This window comes from Saccopteryx bilineata, chromosome 2, assembly GCF_036850765.1.
Source record: "Saccopteryx bilineata isolate mSacBil1 chromosome 2, mSacBil1_pri_phased_curated, whole genome shotgun sequence".
Lineage (NCBI taxonomy): Eukaryota > Metazoa > Chordata > Mammalia > Chiroptera > Emballonuridae > Saccopteryx > Saccopteryx bilineata.
In genome coordinates this window covers 308,535,481-308,558,122 of record NC_089491.1, presented here as the reverse complement: position 1 = coordinate 308,558,122, position 22,642 = coordinate 308,535,481, and the positions used below count along the sequence as shown (strand labels likewise).

General features: G+C 46.5%; 2 protein-coding genes across 3 annotated transcripts in view; one reads left to right on the top strand and one right to left on the bottom strand.

The window, feature by feature from the left end:
• KCNJ9 (potassium inwardly rectifying channel subfamily J member 9) overlaps positions 1 to 22,642 on the top strand; it is a 62,533-nt gene that overhangs the window by 13,906 nt on the left and 25,985 nt on the right. The window contains exons 2-3 of one of the 2 annotated variants that reach the window (XM_066261681.1): positions 9,561 to 9,670; positions 10,510 to 10,646. The gene's annotated coding sequence lies outside the window, so the exon portion shown is untranslated. The remainder of the gene's footprint in view (positions 1 to 9,560; positions 9,671 to 10,509; positions 10,647 to 22,642) is intronic. The other variant, XM_066261682.1, reaches the window with a different exon arrangement.
• The window catches only part of KCNJ10 (potassium inwardly rectifying channel subfamily J member 10), a 35,189-nt gene that overhangs the window by 6,317 nt on the left and 6,230 nt on the right, over positions 1 to 22,642 (bottom strand). The gene's annotated exons all lie outside the window — the stretch shown is intronic.

Here is a 22,642-nt window from a genome sequence, read left to right as displayed (position 1 = left end):
CATTCTGATATTAGGAAGTGGGACAAGGCTCTGAAATAGGAGACAGCTCACTTAATTTCAGGTGTCTGGCACCCCTGCCCAAGAAGTAACTTGTACTTTCCCAGCAGAGAAAGATTTTGAACCCTTTGAACCCTTTGACTTTAGATCTGATGGCTAAATATTTTGCAAAGGAGCAGGGTGATCTCTGCAGAGTTTGGTCCTTCTTAGAGAACAGTGAGGCTCATTACATTTTCTTTTCCATGAAGTTTGAGCCATTGCATCATTCTTCACACTGCCCCCTACCCTATCTTTTCCATGGCCTTATGCCTTGAGAACTCTGTTATTTGGGTCCATTCATATACCCACCCAAGTTGGCACTAAATTGGAGATCACCAATGAATGAAAATCCCAGAATGTTCAGAGGCGACCAGGAGCCTATTTTACCAGCCCCCGCCCGCTTGGAACTTTGGCTCAAGTTAGACTACTCTGCCAGACCTGGATTCCACCTGTTTCCCAATATCCTTAGCTACTTTGGAGTCAAAGGGAAGCTCTGTAATTCTGAAGTTTGAAGAATTCTTACACAGAGCCCTAGTAAAGCCCCATTCAGTACCAGTAGTAGTAGTAATATTAAGAAACAACCACTCTGCTGGATAATTCAGTTGGTTAGAGAGAATCTTCCCCAAGCACAGAAGTTTCCAGTTGCTCCCCGGTCAGGGCACAGAAAGGAGCAGGTTGATATTCCTATCTCTCTCTCTCTCTCTCTCTCTCTCTCTTCTCTTTCCTCTCTCTCTCTCTCTCTCTCCTCTCTTTCTCTCTTTATCCTCTCTTTCTCTCTCTCCTCTCTTTCTCTCTCTCCTCTCTTTCTCTCTCTCCCTCTCTCCTCTCTTTCTCTCTCTCCCTCTCTCCTCTCTTTCTCTCTCTCTCTCTCTCACTCTCTCCCACCCCTTCCTCTCGCTAAAATCAATAAATAAAAAGAGAAACAACCACCACAATGCCTACATCTTATATTTTAAAGTTTACATATTAGGCCTGACCAGGTGGTGGCGCAGTGGATAGAGCATTGGACTAGGACGCAGAGGACCCAGGTTCAAAACCCCAAGGTCACTGGCTTGAGTGTGGGATCATAGACATGACCTCATGGTCACTGGCTTGAGCAAGGGGTCATTTGCTCTGCTGTAGCCCCTGGTCAAGGCACATATGAGAAAGCAATCAATGAACTAAGGTGCTGCAACAAAGAATTTATGCTTCTCATCTTTTTCCCTTCCTATCTGTCTGTCCCTATCTGTCCCTCTCTCTGTGTGTGTGTCTCTGTCACACACACATACACAAAAGTGTACACATTAGCATGCTTTCTCATTTAATCCTCAAACTCTTGAAAAGATGTAAAACTTCTGAAAGAGAGTGAGAAATTCTTAGAGAAGTGCTGGAAAGTTGTGGATGACTGAACATAATTTTAATTTTCAATAAGAAAAATGAGGCACATTCCACAGACTACCGACAAACAGATTAGATATTGATCCTAGGCAAGATTCTGAAATGGACAGTAAGACTGTGAGCACTTGGGTAGGGTGGAGAAAAGGCAGTTATCAGCAGGACCTGCCGTGGGTTACTGAGGACAAGTCACATCAAACTAACCTAATTATGATAAGATTACCAAATTGGCAAATTGGAGAAATGCAATACATAAAGCATAAGCAACATTTTTGACAATATCTCATTATGTCTTTGAGGATATGACAGAGAAAAATGAACAGAATGCTACTATAATTAGGTAAGTTAAAAATAAAAAATTAGTGATATTGGTGAGTGGGTCACAATAGCCCGGAATCAGTTTTCTAGTGATGTACCAGAAAGCTTTATCTTTGGGCTTGCCCTATTTGATGTTCTTAGTAGTAATTTTATTCAAAATTATAGAATGCGTGGCCATCAATTATGTGAATGACACAAAGCTGGAACAGATCTCAAATGCAAGGTCAGGGACAGAATTAAAATTTTAAAAATCAACTTAAAAAGAGACTGATGAGTGGGCCAAATCTAACAAAAAGGATAAATGTCAGGATATGTATTTGTGTCCAAAATTGCCTGAGCAAGTTCTAGATTGGGAAGCAGAACCACGAAAATAAGTTTTGGCAGAAAATAATCATGTATGAACTACCTATGTGTTTTGATTGCCAAAACACCAATGAAATCTTAGGCTACTTTAGTTGAATTAAAATACCTAGAATAAAGAAGTAGACAATTCTACTCTGCTCCGTTCATCCCACATCTACAGTGTCGATTATCAAGGAACAATCAGGATATGAGAGGATTCAGAACCAGATCATATGAGAAATGGTTGAAGGAAATGGAATTTTAATGAAAAGAAATTACCTGAGGGATGTGATGGCTATGTGCAAATATATATATTTTTTGAAGGACTATCAAGTGAATGGGTTTGGAATTTTCTTCAAGCTCCCAGAGGAACAACTAAGACCAGTGAGTTCAAATGCCAGGAGAAAGATTCTAGATTGAGATGATGAAGAACACTGTACAATCAGGACACCCAAATGTGGAAAAAACTTCTCAGAAGGTAGTGACTGGCCTGTTCCTGGAGGTGTTCAAGGACAGGTTAGAAAGTATTATACAGAGATTCTCTAGAAGGGATTAGAGCTTTGGATGGGAGATTAAGAGATTGTCTTGACATCGACCTGGAAATGCTGAGGTCGCCGGTTCGAAACCCTGGGCTTGCCTGGTCAAGGCACATATGGGAGTTGATGCTTCCAGCTCCTCCCCACTTCTCTCTCTCTCTCCCTCTCTGTCTCTCTCTCCTCTCTAAAAATGAATAAATAAAGTAAAAAAAAAAAAAAAAGAGATTGTCTTGAAGCTTCCACGCATGGAGAATCAAGATGCCTACCTCCCTCCCAACCCCCCACCCATGTCTACCCTGGCACTTCCTATGGTGACTTTTGGGGATCCTTCATCAAAGTCCAGCTTTGTTTGTGCTGAGCAGAGATTTTGCATATCTGGAGAAATGGAAGCTCCTGGGACTCAAAGAAAGCCTTGCTTATCATTCCCAAAATAATAGTCTCTGATTATAGATCAGTTTACTGTTTATAAAATACGTCATTTGACCCTGACACAATGAAGTAAGTAGGAAAGGCATTGTTAGAAACTAAGGCTTAGAGAGATTTGCTCCAAGTAGATTAGTAGTGGAGTTAGTCTGTTGGATCCTGGTCCAGAAGTTTGTAATCATAGCAACTGCTTCTGTGTTCCCAAGGTTCATTCTCATGGGTTTCATGTTTTCAGGAGGTGCCTCTGTGGAACCCTGTATAGAGGATCACAGCTGAGACAGAGAAGAGAGCGTGGAGCTTCTAGAGCCCATTGTTAAGACTTGGCACTAGGGATTGGGGCTACTGTCTAAAACTGTTGTGATTGCCACTTCTATCGTGTGTCTGCTGTTGCCAGCCTTTAGATTTGCCTCCTCCAGCTGTTATCTGTTGTTCCCAGCTGTTGTGTCTTCACCACAGCCAACCAGCTTTGTTCTCATTGGTGATAAGAGTCAAAAGCAGATAAACAATCAGCTACACTCCACTCACAGCTGGCCAGGCCCTTGGGAAGGGAGCAGGCCCAAGTTTTGGAAATGATGATCACTGTCCCACCTGAAACACACATACTCTTTCCTCTAGAGGGTGCTGTTTCCCCAAAACAGTCCCTGTCAAATGCCAGGGACAGGATCTGAATTCTAAAGACAAATCAGCCTCTGAGTGGTGAAGAGACAAACATTCTTTCTCCTCTAAAAATTAAACTAATGATTCTTTCCCCGAAACAAAGACCAGTCTTACGTACAGTGATAGCTAGCATGTTTCCTTCAGCTAATACCATTCTCACCCAGTGGTGGGGTTTAAATAATTTAACAACTGGTTGTCTACCCTAATGACTGTTTTAAGTATAAAAAAAATGATATGGCAAAAGGTAGTTTATTATTTCATGCATTTAATATTTAAATAAGAACAATAAAAGAGAGACACAAAACTCAATTATGAGTTTTAAAATATTAATGAAAAAATATTAAATAATACCTGACAAAACAATAAAACTGTTATTTAAGATATTTCCATATTACTTCTTGATTGCCATCCTCACTTGCAATTTTTTTCACCTATGGAGGGAATGAACATTACTACAGGTGCTTGGAATACACTGTTGCACAGATGAAGATTAGAAAAGAGTAAAGAAGGCCCTGGCTAGTTGGCTCAGCAGTAGAGCATCATCCTGGTGTGTGAAAGTCCCAGGTTTAATTCCCGGTCAGGGCACACAGGAGAAGCAGGAGAAATGACCATCTGTTTCTACACCTCTCTCCCTCCCCCTTCAGGTGCTTTCTCTTTCTCTCTCTCTCCCTTCCCCTCCCACAGCCATGGCACTGAATGGTTTGAGCAATGTGACCCCTGGCTGAGGATGGCTCCATAGCCTCGCCTCAGGTGCTGAAATAGTTCAGTTGCCAAGCAACAGAGCAGCGCTCTCAGATGGGCAGAGCATTGCCCTATAGGAGGCTTGCTGGGTGGATCCTGGTCAGGGCACATGCAGGAGTCTGTCTCTGCCTCCCTGCCTGCCACCTCTCAATAAAAATTTAAAAAAGAGTAAGGAATATAAATTTGTGATATCTACATTGGGCAGCTGCCCAGGCAGCCACCTTAGAACCCTGATTACAAGTGCATTTTAACAACCAGTTTACCAAACTAATCAAAAAATTAGGTATCAGTTCTGCCCAACTGGTGCAAACTGGCTAAATCCCACCACTGTTCCTAACTACTGGTTTATGCCTGTAGATCAACCCAGAGCTTTCTGGTTTTATATGAGAGCTCATGAATCATATATTCCAGTGTTTTTCAACCACCAGTTCACGGACTAGTGCCAGTCTGACAAATATTTCATGCCATTTCATAAAGGAGTTAACCACCCTGATATTGTATGAAGATTATATATATACCCAGTGACCTTAGTTGAATTCACTTATGCTCAGGGTGATTGCCGCGTATCAGCCTCTATCATCGATGAAAATACTACTGAGGTTGTCTTAGATATCTTTGGAACTTGTAGTTCATTTGAACAACCTTTGCACCATGCATTTACAAATTGTGTGCAATAGATGAAAAGCATTTGGACAGGCTAGTATTCAATGCATCATACATGTGGAGTTTGAAAATCAAGCACCAGTTTGTACCATGCTATACTGTTATGTACAGTAAGATAAAACTTTATTTGTTGCATGTTTCCATTTTCAACCAGCTAGGTTGAAAACCAAGTGTAAAAAGGTTGAAAACCACTGATAAGTTCTCCAGAATAAATTTATAGTTCATGGTGTCATCACCCTCTGAGTTACCACACCAAAATTTTTGGGATCATCTCAAACTTTCCTTCCACATCTCAACATTCATCTAATGCTACATGCTTTGGATTTGTTTCTTGTGCTACTTCCTCTTCAGTTCATTATCTTAATGCCTTTTGCTCTGGAGTTTGCTTTGCTGCCTCTTGTGATTAAAAGGGATCCATTTTCCCGAACAGGTGGTGGTGCAGTGGATGGAGCATCGGACTGGGATGCAGAGGACCCAGGTTCGAAACCTCAAGGCTGTAGGCTTGAGTGCGGGCTCATCTGGCTTGAGCACGGGGTTGCTGGCTTGAGCACAGGGTCGCTGGCTTGAGCACAGGGTCGCTGGCTTGAGCGTGGGATCACAGACGTGACCCCATGGTCACTGACTTGAAGCCCAAGGTTGCTGGTTTGAGCCCAAGGCTGCTGGCTTAAGCAAGGGGTCACTCACTCTGCTGTAGCCCCCCAGTCAAGGCACATATGAGAAAGCAATCAATGAACAACTAAGGAGACTAAGGAGCCACAACAAAGAACTGATGCTTCTCATCTCTCTCTCTTCCTGTCTGTTCCTATCTGTCCTTCTCTCTGACTCTGTCTCTGTCAAAAAAAAAAGTGATCCATGGCTCTCCCTTGCCTTTAGGATAAGCTGCTAGCCTCTGAGCATAGCATTCAAGGCCTTCTTGAGTTGGTCTCTACGTGCTTTTTGGCTTCCTTCTTTTTTTTTTTTAATTTTTTTTTAATTTTTTATTTATTCATTTTTTAGAGAGGAGAGGGAGAGACAGAGAGGAGAGACAGAGAGAGAAAAGTGGGGGAGGAGCTGGAAGCATCAACTCCCATATGTGCCTTGACCAGGCAAGCCCAGGGTTTCGAACCGGTGACTTCAGCATTTCCAGGTCGACGCTTTATCCACTGCGCCACCACAGGTGAGGCTGGCTTCCTTCTTAACACTGTTCTATATGGACCCTGGACTGCAGCCCTGTAAAGCACCTGACTTTCATCCTTTCTGCCTTTGGACTTGCTTTCACATTGCCCCATTTCAGGCCTATCTGATGAGCTCCTACTAACCTTTCGAAACTCAAGTGTTAGGTATCCCTTTGAAGGTCTCCCTGACCAACAACAACAAAAAATTGTCTTCTCTATCTCCTCACCTTCACGCCAGCATGGATTTACTAAGCAGGGTCTTGTACACGTTCCTATTTTCAAACATCATAGTGCTTTGCAATGGTTTGTTACCATTGTTTGCCACCTGTGAGTTCTTAATTTAAGGTCACAGATTGTTTCCCCAATACCAAGTCCAGTTAGTTAAGAAAAACTGAGTAAAGAAATGACTGAAAGCCTGATCTGGACAGGCAGAAACCTTAGTGAAGGCAGCCTTGGTCTACCTCACAGGAGATGCCAAGTTTACGGAGACCTGCAGGCACAGCACAGCAGAGTGGGAGGGACCAAACTTACACTGGTTTCACTAATGCTGCAGATGTTTACAAATCCTTTTTTCAAAAGGTAGGAGAAAGCAAGCCCCAAGGCATCACACCCAGCTCTCCTGTGGGTGAGCTGTTTTCTTTGCAGGCAGATAGAGAGGGAGAATGAGCCTTGTAAATAGCTGTGAACCTTAGAGTGAACTATGTCAAATTAAGTGACTAGAAAGGAGGCTTCAACTCCCTCCCATGGGCAGTGGTGAAGGTGGGAGGGAATAGTTATCCACCTTCTCCTGAAACCCATTGAGTTGAAGGGACAGGGACATGACCCTCAGCAGTGAAGTTTATGGTTTCACTGTGGCAAGAGCAACTCGACCAAAAGGAGACTTGGGTACTTATACTAAATGCATTAATTTCCAAATGGGAACACATTCTCTTTCTTCTCCTACCTGCTGCCCCTTTTTGGTTTTCTAAACAGTTTATGGTATCATCACCCTCTGAGTTACCACACCAAAATTTTTGGGATCATCTCAAACTTTCCTTCCACATCTCAACATTCATCTAATGCCACATGCTTTGGATTTGTTTCTTATGCCTCTTCCTCTTCGGTTCATTATCTTAATGCCTTTTGGCTAAATCACTGCATCAGCCTCTCGTCTTCATTCCTTCTTTCTTCAAATCTGCCTTACACTTCTACTGGATTACTCTTCCTCAGTTACACCTCTGATCACAAGTCAATGAGCATGTATCCAGTACTTTACAAAGCACTTCCACATTTCATCCTCATGGCATTCCTATAAAGTATTAAAATTATAACTCTTATTTTATGAATGAGGAAACAGGCTCAGAGAGATGATATGACTTGACTTGATAAGTTGTAGAACTGAACTCATGCTCAGGTCCTCTGTCTCCCAAACCCATCCACTTTTCATTATACTATAACTGTATCAGTTTTTTCCCCAGCTCAAAATATTTTAATGTCTCTGCATTATCTACCAAAGAGAGGCCAAACTCAGTCTGGCATATATGTCTTTCCATGATCTGCTTCTAAACCTTTCCAGCCTTATTTTCTGCCTCTTCCCTTTTATAGCAAGTTTCAGACAAACCAACTGTTCCCTGCTTCCTATTGTACACACTTATGCTCTTCTCTCTTCCTGACCTCCCCTTTCTCCTTGTCTCTACATACCCAAGATCTTTTTCAGAGCCCAGTTCAAATGGCTCAGTTGCCTAAAGCCTTCTCTTATTCCCACGAGCTTAAGAGCTCCCTTTTCTAAATAGGTACCCATATATATACACACAGTTAACCCTTGAACAACACAGTGGTTAGGGGTACTGACCATCCTGCAGTTGAAAACAAGTTAATCTTCCACGTACTCTGATTCCCAACTATGGATCAGAAACACAGATGACCCTTGAACAAGGAGGGTTGGAATTGTATGGGTCTACTTGTATGTGAATTTTTTTCAATAAATACTGTAAATGTATTTTCTCTTCCTTATGATTTTTAATAACATTTTCTTTTATGTAGCTTACTTTATTATAAGAATATAGTATATAATACATATAGCATGAAATGTGTTTATCAACTGTGTACATTATCAGTAAGGCTTCCAGTCAACAGCAGATTTTAAGCTACACTTAACCACATAATTCAAGGGTCAACTGTCTCTCCAGCTATACCATTTATGGCACATCTATTTTGGCACATCATGTGTCTTCTACTACAAATAAGATTATTAAAATACAGATTCATGTGCACATTCTGATTAGCCTGATGTATGATTAACAAATGTATGACACATAGTAGGTGCTCAAGTATGAATGAACAAGAGTAGAAGGGGGCTTCCAAACAACTCCAGCGGTAGAGGCCAGTCTAAGAGAATTAAAACTGGTAGGGCACGGATGTGTGGAAGCTCTTGTCCTGGGTAGAATGAATGGATCAAACTTCCCTCTGGTCCAGGGCCTCTCTCACTCAGGGGCCTTCTCATTCCCCTTTCTTGTTTGTGTCTTCTCATGATTTTTCTTTTGATATTTTCTCTTTTTCCTTGTATACACAGAAACCTAATAACTAATTATCAACACTAATAGATATGCAAATGCTCTCATCTGTAATAATGTTTCCCACCACACAGGAAGACTCGTGCAGTTTCAGCTGCATTTTCATGCATTAATAAACTTTTTTTTTTTTTAGCATCTATGGGCTGCCATATTTGAAACAAGATACTGGAATATGGGAATGAACTAGATGTAGATTCTGACCTTGAGGACTTCATAATCTAATAAGGGAGGCAGCCATAAAACAGACATGAGGCAATAGTGCTGTAGAAGAGGTATCCATGGAGTGCTAGGGGAATTTGCAAAGGAAAAGGTACATCTATCTTAAGGGAGCGGGGCTGGGAAGGAAATTAACATGCATTCATTTAGCATCTATTACGTGCTAGGCACCAGGCAAGGTTGTTGATGATTTTTTTTAGGTTAACTCATATAATTCCCCAAACAGCCCACCATTTATACTAGGAAGCAGAATAACTAAGTAACAGCCAGGAGTCGAGGAAAACTTTACAGAGAAAGGTGGCAACAGGACTGGGCCTGAAGGACAGGCAATATTTGGGCCCTTGGAGATTGGGGTTTAGGGGTCAAAGAGAAGGCCCTTGCAGGGAAGGGAGCAGTAATAACTGAGGAAATCCATTGGGCAGCCAGGGAGCAGAAGCCATTTATTTTGGTTGAAGTTTTGGGAGCACATGAGAGACTTAATCGGATAGATTTTTGAAAACAGTGGTGTGCTCTGATCCCTAACACCCTCCTATTTCATGTTTTTGAAGGTCAAGTCACTCAAATGAAGGGCAACAGCTACACCACATGAGAATGGAGCCCTGTGACCTCTTTCCCATGGTGCTCCAGCCTGCTGCACATCTTTTCCTAGAGCTACCAGGTGATTTCTCTTTCTTTACTCTGGAGCCCTCCCTCTTCCTAACATTCAGTTCAGGGAACTAGAATGAGAGAGAAGGAGGGAACTACCATTTACTGAAATGCTTGCTTTAGACCAGCACTTCACATTTCATTTCTGCAATAACTCTGTAAAACAGAGTTTTTTTCTTCATGATTACTGATGAAACTGAGGTTTAGAAAGCCCAAGTGACACAACTTACAAGTAGCAGCTCTGGCTATGTTCCACAGTCCTTTGCCTTCAGGTAAACCCTATAGTGAATTTGCCTTCACTGAGCAAATCCAACACTCAACAGAGGAACACCTAGAACGCTCTTACAGGGGTCTCCAAACTTTTTACACAGGGGGCCAGTTCACTGTCCCTCAGACCATTGGAGGGCTGCCAAATACAGTGGTCCTCTCACTGACCACCAATGAAAGAGGTGCCCCTTCCAGAAATGCAGTGGGGGCTGGATAAATGGCCTCAGGGGGCCATAGTTTGGGGACACCTGCGAGGTGAGCAGGTGCCAACCCAGTGCAAAAACTCACCAGCAGGGATACCCAGGTGTGTCTGATGGTTTCTGGTAAGGCTTTTTTGGCCATTGCCTTATCCAGAGTTCCTTCTCTTGAGTTTGTATGGCATTTCTTTATTCTCCCTGATTCCTTCCCTTGGGCTCTGCTCCCAGCTCTCTTCCCACATCTATCATCTGTGCTGCCCTGCTTGTCTCCTTTGATATTTCATGCTGACTGTTACTAAAGTGTTTCTCCCCCCTGTCCTCCTTTTTACCTTGCTCTTTGTCTTTTCATTCCCTACACATTTGTCTGGACCATTCTTTCTTCTCACAGTTTCATCAGCTTCCTGTATCACGTTCTAGATAGCAGATGGTGATCTGGAAGAATAGTATGCTATCCATTTAATCACAACTCTGACCTTCCAACTCTAGACCATGCTGCATCTCATCGACATGTCCACATCAATAGAGGTATCTAAACCTTACAGCCTCCTAATCTCCCTGCTTCTTTGCTCTAGAAAACAGCCTCTCTATTTGGAAATAGGGTCAGATAGGCAGTTTTCACTATAAATATTAACTAATCCAATTATCTTATGTTTGAAGGTATTTAAGAACCAATCACTGTGGGGTAGAGACAGGTAGAAATAGGGAGTGGCAGCACCAGCTTGCTCTCTGTCCTAGTATCTGCTCATCACGCTCAAATGGTACAGGTTGGGATAGTCATGTCTAACAGAAGAGTTTGAAGCACTACCAGGCTCTGAAGTTGAGGTTAGGCTGGCCTCTAAGCCCACACTCGTCTTACACAGCTGAGCAAGGTACAGCTGAGCTGTACAGAGTGAGAGAATCAGGCAGAAGGGCATTTGAGGACCCTGCCAGGAAGTAAAAGGCAGCATTGCCTGGTGGAAAGTAGTTGGAACTGGGAAGCGAGAGACGTGGGAGCCAGTCTCGACTCTGCAAATGACTAGCGGTGACCTAGAACAGGTCTCTAAACCTCGCCTTTATTTTCTTGCCTGTGGAATAAGGGCATTGTATTAGTTTCACGTCTCAAACTAGAGTGCCAGGAAGACTCTAAGCCACAGGATTAAATTTCATGTATTTTCCTGTGATATCAATTTTACTCAAAGATTTTGAAATAAAATCTTATTTTAATATTAAACAAATGATATATGATGAAGTAGAATAAAAAACTTACATAATTTAGAAGACATAAAGGATTTCAAAGATGTCCAGTGTGTGTCTCATCCCACTATCTTTTGGGATATAATTCCCTCTCCTCTGCCTTTCAGAACAAGTTGCTGTATTAGTTTGGGAGATGCTGTGTTCAAGGATTATCAAGATCACTTCCTGCTGTAAAACTCTGTGTCCAGTCTGAGTCCTTCCCACTGGCCTCAGTGGGGACAGAAAACAGCTACTCAGCCACCTCTCACCAACCATGTATCTCTTTTTGGGGATGTGAAGCCCAACTTGAATAGCAACCTTGGAATCCTCCAGAAGGAGATTAGCTTGCTTTGAGGACTAAAAAGAAGTATTTCAAGTGTTATTAATGGGGGGGGGCAAAAAATAAGAAAGAGGAGTATAAGAGGAAGGCCAGTAAGAAAAGCACTGCAGTGTTGTATAAATCCTCAAGGTTGGAAGAAGAATAGAGTTGGGTTTAAGGTTCTTTCCAAACTTGATGTCTTTATTCATTAATCTCCCTCCTGTCCTGCCCCAAAGAGAAATAAACAAATAGAAATAAAGCCAGATGCTCACAAATCTTGAGATGGGGAAAAAGAGGACAGTGTGTATGTCCGGAGCCTGCCTTGCCAGCTGAGTCACTGTTGCCTCCATCCCCCCTCCTCAGGTCTCTGTCCCCTTTCCTCCCATCCTCTAGCCTCAGCCTGACACCATGGCCCTGGCCCAGCAAAGAATGGGCTTTTCTTCCCTTGTGTCAACGTTTGGAAAGTTCTCATAGTCTGATCAAAAGAAAGGATACAAGCTTTCAGAGCATTTCCTGGGAGTCTGTGACCTCTGCCTGGCCTGTCTGACTCCCCTGTGTGTTTTCCAGTCAAGAGAGGGAGGGACACAGAGATGGGGCCATGTCAGATGTTCTCCTCCATCCAGAAACCACGCCTGCCTGTCAGTGTGGGCTGATCAGGACCACTGCCCCTTTCTCCGCCCCAATCCCAGGCACTGCCTCTGTCCCCTGCAGGAAGGGAACAGTGCTCCTGCAGAGGACTGCCTAGAGAGGAGCATCTCAGGGACCCCCTCTGCCCACACCTAGAGAAGGACGACTTCCTGGCACATGTAGTAAATGAGCACTGCCTCTATCACGCACCTGCCCATCCCGTCCATGCCACTCCCAGCAGCCCCAGTGTCCGCTCCTGCCCACCGGCTGGGGCAGCAGGCTGCACATCCTGATCCTGTGAGAGGGACTTGGCACTGGTCAGAGTTCAGCTAAGGACAAAGGCTGCTCCACTGCCTCCCTAGCCCCACCAATCCCAAGAACCTCCTTGTCTGGCCCCATCTGGGTCCTCTCCTCAGAAGAAGAGTCAGGAAAATCAGTATGAGTGCTAAAATACAGCTGGAAGCAATGGCATTAATAGTAATAACTTCTGTTTTTATTGTTATTCTATTATCAGGAAGACATGAGACACTGAAGAGGTTCCCAAGGATGCCTGGGGAGAACTCAGGGGGTCTGGTCTGAGTTAGGAAATAAGACGATGGCCAAGATGTCTATTCAGGATCTCTTGTTCATGTACCAGGGTTTCCTGGCCCTTTCGTCACTTAGCACAATGTCGGTTCCTGAGACTGTCCACAAAGGGAATCTATACTCAACTGATCCCCAAAGCTATTGGTTGAGGGGCTCATACCAGTTTAGAGGTTAGAAGTATTTTTCCAGGCAGAGTCCCCTTGGTAAAGTTCACCCCCATCCCAGCTGCACTTACAGTAAGATTACAGGTAGGGGCAGGGAGAGCCAGGAGAGGAGGGGGAACTCCTGCAAACTCCAAGCTTCACCAGGTATCTCTGCCCAGCATTGAAGATTTACCTCCCTACCACCAGGGGGCAGGGTTCCCCAGTCCCACAGGGTGGCCCTTGACTTTGTAGCTTGCCCTCTCTAACTCTTCCTACCCTAGCCCACTCCTTCTACTATTACCAGTATATTGAACCATATAAAATAACCAATTTTAAAAATTGGGTCCCACATCAGCAATATCATATAGTTCAGTCTACTAATACTAAAAATAAGAGTATCAGCCACCCTCAGACCATGAGGCTCTGTAGTCTACAAAACACATTAGAAACAATTCCACTTAACCCACACATCCAGGTTGGGTGGCAGAGCAGCAGGGAGTTCTCTCCAAGGTCACAGCTGACCTTCCAATTATTAAATGCGAGGGTGTTTTCTCCGTCTTTGACCCCAGCAGTCTCCCTACAGCATTTCAAACTGATAACCAACCCATCTGTTTTTGATACTTTTTCATCTGGCTCTTCCTGTGACATGGGAATCCACTCATTTTGTAGAACTTAAATAGCCATTAAGTGGCCACTTCTAGGCTTTGTAATTTGGGGCAAATCACTTAAACTCTCTGAGTTTCCACTTCCTTTATCTGCAGAAAGGACTTAATAATACCTTCTTCACTATGGTACTGGGAGAATGCATTGAGAGTATATATACATATCTATAAGAGCACTGCGAAGCCCTAAATATGAGGAGAGCCTCATTGTTTCTCTCTGACTTCGTCCTCCAGATTCCCTCTTTGTTTACTTTTGATCCATTTCTCTTGCGGACTCTCCTCGGCCCCTTGCCTGCTGGAGTTTCTCAGGGATCCAACCTTGGCTCTCATCTCTAACCACCCCACTCTCTTTTCCTTGGCTGTTTCAACCCCTCCCATGGATTCCACCTCACCTCCACCTGTCTGTCCAAGTACTGACAGGCTCCCGCTATGGGAATCATCCCAGTTTTAATGTGTTCAGACTAATGTCATTTCTCCTCAAAAGGCAATCTCTTCTGTTTCCCCTCTTGTTCACAACATTACCATCCAGTCAGTACCCTGGGTTTCTCTTTTGCCCTTCAGGCAGTTGACCATGAGGTATTATCAATTCTGCCTCCGTGGGCTCCTCTCCATCTCTTTGGAGGCTTCCCTAGTTCAGTCGTATACTCTCTTTCACCTGAAATGTTGCAGTGATCTCCTGCTCTTCCTGCCCCAGCCTCGCTTTCCTCCCTTCCACCCACCTCAGCTGCCACAGGGCCTTTCCTATTATTCCTTCTTTAAATCCTTTAATGAGTTCCACAGGCTTTGTAATGAAAACCAAACTCTTAACATAGCATTCAGAACCCTTCACCATCCAATTCCACCCTAATTTTCACAGCCTCTCTTTTAATACTTCCAGTCTTTCTTCAAACATGGCTGCACTCCACTTGCACGTCATAGACCTTAGCTCATGCAGTCCCCTCTGTCCAGAATGCCTTCTACAAGGTCTTACTCTCCCTTTATGTTGCTGAGACATTTTGCCATATCATCAATATAGCATATTTTTGTCCTTTTCAAAAGATTGTGAGCTCTTTGAAGGCAGAAACTGTATCTTAGTTTTCTTTTTAAGCTGGTATCTTTGAATTTAGCTTAATTGATTAGTATAGAAAAAAATGACTTCGACCTGAAATATCTGGCCTGATTGTGGGGTAGTAACATCAACCATACAGCATGTGGGCCACCACTCATCCTGTCCTGCGCCCTTAACGATATCACTAATTCATTACAGTGCTTTATTTCTCATTGAGCCTCAGAATCTTTTTCAACATCATGATACAGAGAGCCATTTTCAAATCAATGGAGGTGGCCTAACAAATGAAACCTATTTGTTATCTTGGCATATCTGGGTCACAGCCAATGTCCCTCTCTATTCTTCTTTCCCACTAATTGCCACCTTGGTCTGTGTCATTTACTAGCTATGAGAACTTTAGTCAATCTCTTAATCTCTCTAGGGCTCAGTTTCCTCACCTAAGGAGGCAATAAAACCTTCCATTGTGTGGTCAATGTTACATGAGATAAAGTATGTGAAATCTGTAAGGCCCTTAGACAAATATAAGATATTATTATTTTCCAACTTTGCAGATGAAGGAAAGTATCTACTAAATTAGAGAAAGGACTCAGACAGGTAAAGTAACTTGCTGACAGTTATTTAATAGCTGGGCCAGAACCTCTGTCTCCAATCCTGTGGACTTTGTCACATGACTTCTCCACACCCCAGTGAGCTTGATGATACTCAAGGTTAATTCCTGCCTGATTTCTCCCTTCTCCAGGGAAATAGTGATTTGTGGATTAGGATTTACCATACCTCCAGAATTGGAGGAGGCATCCAACCCACTATGCTTCATCCCACCTCCCTATAATTCCCCAAATCCTCCATACCTGCTAAGATATAGGGGTTGTGCAGTGAGGGATGCTGCGTGGAACCAAGTTCCTCAGCTACTGCCCTTTGGCTCCTTGCCCTCCTGCTTGTCCCCAGCCTTGGTGGCTCCAGGCAGCTGGCAGGCTTCTCAAAGCCCAGGATGGCTAGGCCTCAGGAGATAAGGTTTTTGGGGTGGAGTCCAGTGAGCCACTGAGCTGTCACCAGATATATGCTACCAGAGACTGAGAAACCAGAGAGGGACCAAGCTGATGGCACCTGCTCTTTAGGGTCCCAGAACCAGTGGGGTTCCCTATCTGAGAGAAGAGAGGCAGGCTGACTAGATCCCAGCTGAAGGCCCCTTATCCATACACTTTCTTCTCTATGATCTTATAGTTTGCACTAGCTGGTGATGAGGGAGGGCTTGGGCTTGATCAGGGTCCAGAGGGTGTGTGTGTGTGTGGGGGGGGAGGCAGAAGAGTCACTCCCCAGTGTGGAAGCACCCTCAGGAGCAACTCCCATAGGAGTAATTTCATCTTCCTACTCCATCCAGGAAGAACCATGCCCATATTCCCAAATAGAAGGATCTTTCCTGAACTGATTCTTAACCTATGCTTTGTTCATTTTTGTGTCCTCCCCAGTGACTAGTATAGAGCTCTGGTTAAGTATGTCTTAGCTTGCATTCCTTGGTCTCCTCCATTCCTTTTTTCTCCCTCAGGCCCCTTCTTGGTGTGTAACATGCTTCCTCCTTGGGAATTTCTCCCTCCAAGCTTCCTATTGAAGTTTCAACCTCCTAACAGTTGGGGGCACTGATCCAATCTCCCCATCTGCCTTTACTCCAGGCTTAAGAGCCATCTTTTCTCTAGTTCCCTTCAGTCCTCACTCCACGCTGCCCTCTCCCAACTCTCTGTAGGGATATAGCCAGGTGGGAAAACCAAGACCCAAACTGGGTGTAGAGTATTTTAACATTAGGGCTTCAATGCCAGAAACCCAGTCTTCTGTGGGAGGTAAATTCCTCTTTCATAGTGGCGGAGGGGCAGAAAACTTCAGACCTGGGCCAACAACTGCTCCAGAGTTGGACAACTTTGGACTTCATCTTCTCCCTGGACCAACAAGGTCCTTCTGAGGAGCCCAGGAGCTCTCTGTGCCCAATAACTAAGGGCAAGAGGACTGAAACCTGGGAGGAAAGGAGAAATAAGTGTAGGTAAAGGAAGATGGAGGGGAAGTGGAGGGGTACCAGCTCTTAGGCCCCTAGAGTACAGGTGGGACAGAGGCCATAGTAACTGACCTCACAGACCTTTCCAGTGCCAGCGTTCTCCACTCTCTGTCCACTCCTTCACACACACATCCTCCAGCCACACTAAGCTTCTCTCAGCTCTTGTTTTTGTTTGTTTGTTTTTTGTTGTTGTTGTTGTTTTTTGTATTTTTCTGAAGCTGGAAACGGGGAGAGACAGTCAGACAGACTCCCGCATGCGCCCGACCAGGATCCACCCGGCATGCCCACCAGGGGCGACGCTCTGCCCACCAGGGGGCGATGCTCTGCCCCTCCAGGGCTTCGCTCTGCTGAGACCCGAGCCACTCTAGCGCCTGGGGCAGAGGCCAAGGAGCCATCCCCAGCGCCCAGGCTATCTTTGCTCCAATGGAGCCTCGCTGCGGGAGGGGAAGAGAGAGACAGAGAGGAAGGAGAGGGGGAGGGGTGGAGAAGCAGATGGGCGCTTCTCCTGTGTGCCCTGGCCGGGAATCGAACCCGGGACTTCTGCACGCCAGGCCGACGCTCCACCACTGAGCCAACTGGCCAGGGCCTCTCTCAGCTCTTGATTAGGCTCTGCTTTCTTTCACCAACCACAGTTCTTGGCAAATAACAGGGCCTCTTCCACAGAACACTTCCTCTTCTCACTTAGCTTGGTTACTTTTTACACCCACTTCAGGCCTCAGCTTGCATGTCCTTTTCTCTGGGAAGCCCTTCTGGATGCCCACACCATCTCAGTAGGATTTTCAGCCCCTCCTCTGTGCTCCCACGGTACAGCAGACTTCCCCACCTCCGCCCCTACAGCGAGGCAGCTGTGTACTGGGAATCTGTGCACCACATCATCCTGCCCTCCAGTGGAGGTGGGTAGTGCCGTCACCCCCATATTGACAGTGTGGAAGCAGACTCAGAAAGGGTAGCTGACTTGCCCAGGAGGACCCCTAAGAAGTTGAACCCAGGCCTGCTTAAGCAGAAGTGCACGCTTTCACCTTGCCACCATACTGTCACAGAACACCTCTGCTGGGAGGCACTTGTGGTCATCCCATTCAATCCCTTCACTGTACTGCAGAAGAAGCCCAGATCTAGAAAAGCTGAGTAACTCCCACGTCCACACAGCTGGCTAGTAGCGCATGTGATTTTAATCAGCAATAACCCTGGCCCTCTTCCTCATCCAACTTCGCTCTTCCTACAAGATCCCTTCTTGACCTGAAGAGCCAGGTGGTGGGGAGCCAACGTTGGGCCATTATCTATTGAGCTCTTCCCCTATGCAACCGCAGTTACACCCAGAAGGTATCCAATGTGCCCCGCCCATCGGCAGGTCTCAGGAACCCTCCTTACCCCTGTAGCAGCTGGCCCAGAAATATGCCATCAAGATCATGAAAAATTGACAAATAGCTGGCCCATAGTGGGGCAGGCGGCAGATTCAATGATGTTCTCTGCTGGATGTGTGAAAATAAGCAAGAGACAGCTAGAAATCTCATGGCCCACCGGACTCTGAGCAACCTTGGAGCTACCTTCCCTCCCTGGCCACCAGCCTTTGTTCAGTGGGAGACTTCTCTTTCATGTCAGGTGGTGTGAGTTCTCCACCTGTTTCCATCCTTCCCCTTTACCTAGTAATATCTTATACCCAGTACATACTTCCTGTAATGTCAAATTTTACCTGCTGCTGCCTAAGCAATGTATTCCTATTTTTACCCTTGGTGGAGATGGAGACTCATAGGTACCCTGTACTTTGGATGCATATTCAGAAACCTGAACCACCTTCACTGTCAGGGGTTCTCTCGACTTCCTTTCCTTTTCAGGGCTCCTGGTTCACGTATGGAGAGCAAGCTCTGACCCTCACACAGAGAATTCTTAAGGTGGTCACCCTGACAGGAATGAATCTCTCTACCCACTCCCCAACTTTCTACTTATTCCTTGTCCACTTTCCTTGTTTTAGAGGAGGATGGGGTAGGGGTAGCATGTAGACACTGTCTAGATGCAGAACTAGATTCCGAGGTGACATATATCCCTGTCCTCCCTCTTTCAGTAGCTAACTTCCTGAGTGCGCCGGGAGGGGTTGAAGTTATACTTAAAGTAGGCCTCTTTCTTCAACAGGGGACATTGGAAGGGGCATTTGGAGGCAGAGAACCACTCAAGGGTACAAGGGTGGGGAGGTATGTTCTGGGTGAGGTGGCTTAAGCAAAATCCTTTAGCCACAGGGGGAGCATTTTAGGTGAGGAGGAGTAGAGTTAAGGAATAGAAGGGTCCTGCGAGGGCTCTGTGCCATTCTGAAATAAGGGAAACATCATGGAGATCAGTGTTCAATATCAGAAGATAAGCAAACCAGTATCAGTTTAGCTCTCGATCTAATGAAGTTTCTGCAGCTGTGACCAGAAGCTGCACCACCCCAGGCCCCAGCACAGCATTGTTCAGGCAGCCCTCAAATCCTTGGGGTCCTAGTGGGCCCTCCCTCTAATTTCCATTTTAGGGAATCTCCTCCAGGCTTCCAGAAGATGCCCCAGACCAGAATAGTAGGAAAGGCGTAGACACAGATCCTACAGATCCTTATACAGACATGGAATATTAGCAGGGAGGATCAGAGCAGGCATCACTAAGGACTTGTAATCAATAGAGATCTCAGACTCTAAACTCTAAGAAGAAGGCAGTGGGGTTTCTCTCTCTCCAGCCATCCGGAGTTTGGAAGAAGAGGAGGACTGGGGGTGGGAGTGGGGTAGGGAATGAAAAGATCTAGGCTCACCATGCCTAGAGGCAGTGAAAGGGTCACAGTGACCTTTTGAGATTCTTTCTAGACCTAGAATCCTATTTAAGGTTTCTGTACCTGTTCACCCTACCCACTACCCCACCATGCTCTAACCCCTTCCAAAGGAAAGTGGGTAAAAGAGAGCTCTGTGAAATTCCATCTGAGTGAAGCCAAGAGACAGATAAATGATACTCAAAAATCACACATACACACTCTCTCTCTCTCTCTCTCACACACACAAACACACACACACACACACACACACACACACACACACACACTGAAAACACTTAGAGGCAAGAAACTTCCCTTGTCGTTCCAGCCTTGCCACCTGGACACATCATGTCACCTCTCATATATGGGTAAGGAAAACTATGAAAAGTGTCCCATTGACTTCACAGGACCGTGAGGGGCAGTGACATATCCACATGTACTAGGCAGATGCAAGAATGGTCCCCCTGAGCCTGTGCTGTAGCAGAGCAGGGTTTGGTCATTCATACAGAGCTCCTCCAGCATGCCTGGCTCAGCTGGGAGCCAGGGGCGGGGGAGACATGGGCCTTGGCCCACCCAACTCCTCTGTGGTCAGGTGGGGGGCACCATGCTCAAATTTCAGCAGAGGTTGGGTATGTAGTTAACATATAAGCGGGTGGGTTTGGGGCAGCCGGACATTCCCCGCTCCAGGGCTACATTCTTGAGGTCACAACAAGTGCAAACTTGTTATAACCTGTGTTGGAGCAGCAGAGGGCAGCGAGGGCATGGGAGGGGGGGATAGTGCAGAGCTGCCTGAGGCTGGTGGAGGGGGGAGAAGCGGGGGAAAGGGGGTGGTAGGAATGGGGGGCGTGCAGGGGCATCTGCAAGTTGATGGTGGCGGGCGTGTGGGTCTGTAGGCCAGGGGCAGCCGCTGTGTCTGGGCACATCCTCTCCGCATGCCGTGTGTGGGGCTGCATAGATGAGTGTGTGCCTATGTGCCTCTGCATATATGAGTCCTGCGGTGGGCGGAGGAGGAGAGGCTCCAGCCAGGCCCAGCTGGGCAAGTTGAACCAAGGAGTGGGCAGTCTGTCCCTTCTCCTTCTCTCTGCTGGCCACACAGAACCTGCATTCCAACTCCTTCCACAAACTGCCCCTGCCCTGCCAGCTGGGGCTCTCCCCTCCTTGTGCCCATTTCCCCAGCCTGCCCAGGGAGGGGGGTTGGTGCTTCCTGCCCCCCCCCAGCCCTGGGCCCACTCCCCCGTGCTCTCTGGGCCCTCTGGACACTGGGGCGTGTGTGTGCGTTGGGGGGGTTGCAGGGGGGAGGCTCTGAAAGCAGGTGACTGTTTGGGGGAACTTGGGGACAGAGCCCCCATTGTGCCCGCCCCGGAGCCGCCTCAATGGAGCTCTCTGGCACAAAGGGGCTTTGACAATGGACAGGACATTAGTATGCAGAGCCAGCCCCTCAGTCCTCTCCTTGTCCCACAACCCAGAGGTGGGAGGTAGGGGGCTGCTGGCCTTGCCAGTGGAGGCAGGGGGTGGGGCGGGGCTGAGACTAAATAGATCTTAGCCCACAGGGGCTCCCTGGGGGGTCACTACTCAGGGGACAGGGTAGAGAGTTTAGACCAGGGCCCCCAAAGCTGCCCCTGGCCAGAAAGGATTTTCCAAGTGGAAAATGCCACAGGGACTGGTAGGGGTGGGGGAGGAGGGGCTGTGACCAGGCCCCTTGGTTTCAGGCAGGCTCTAGAAAGCAGTAGTGGGCATTCTGAACCCACCCACTTTTTACTTCAGTTTTACCCTTTATTCAAGGGAATTATGTGGGCAGGAGAAGGAAAATGGAGCAATAGACAGAGAGATCTCAAACCTAAGCCGGCCATGCGTCAGAGTTGTCTGGCTTGGGGGCTGCAGAACCTCGAGTGCAGAAATGGTGGACACTTAGGACTCAGGGCTCTGGGCTCTAATGAAGGTGGCGCCCACTGCCCAGCTTAGGGGAGTCTGGCCGAAGGGCCCAAGAGCCAGGACTAGCTCTTCCTCAGTGTGTGTGTGTGTGTGTGTGTGTGTGTGTGTGTGTGTGTCTGTCCCCCGACTGCCTCAATCCGTTTCCCACCCTGAGGGGAGAGGCTTCTCTCCTCTTGCTGAGGGGACCCCTAGTCCAGTCCTCACGCTCACCCTCAGCACCACCAGCCGCCTTTCCCAGGGTGCAGCTCCTTGCCCTGCGGCACCTCAGCAGAGGGCAGGTCGGGAGAGCCTGGAGAAGGGAGTGGGGACTGGGGTGGGGACTGAGAGCAGACAGTGCTCTGGGAAGGGCAGCAGACACGCAGGAGAATTAGTGCTGCCCATTCACAAACTCCCTCTGCCCCCAGGACCAGTAACCCCCAAAGAGAGGGCTGAGGCCACTTGACAGAACTGTTCCCCACAAGGTTGGCTTTCTCCTCTTTTCTGTTGCTGTGAAGTCAGCATATCCCCCCTGCTCTGCCCTCAGGGCTTCCTGCTTCATTCCCATGGGCCTTGGATGGCTCACCTGAACTGCTGGGGGAAAGGTAAGGGCTGCTTTCCTCCCCTTCTCAGGACCTCGGGTTACTTTCCCCACTGGGAAAGTCTGCTGGGGAGAGCATAGGGCTAGGGGTTAGAACTCCTGGGTTCAGGGCCCAACAACCCTGTTAGCTCTCCCCGGACCTGGCACAAGCACTTTTCCTCTCTGGGCCAAGAAGCCCCATCTGTAATGTGGAAAGAATCACCTCTGTAGCTCCCTGCTTTCTGGGCCGATGGGCAGTGAACTCAGGTGGTAAGGCTCTGGAATTTAATAAGAGCTCACATAATTCTGCAATACGTTAAGCCCTTTTCTAGTATTGTTATTTAGTTCTCAACAACTCTAAAAAATAGGCACCTTTTTTTTGTGACAGAGACAGAGAAAGGGACAGACAGAAAGGGAGAGAGATGAGAAGCATCAGTTTTTTGTTGTGGCTCCTCAGCTGTTCATTGATTGTTTTCTCATATGTGCCTGACCAGAAGGCGGGGGTGGGGTGGGGGCTACAGTAGAGCGAGTGACCCCTTGCTCAAGCCAGCAACCTTGGACTCAAGCCAGTGACCTTGGGCTTCAAACCAGTTACCTTTGGGTTCAAGCCAGTGACCATGGGGCCATGT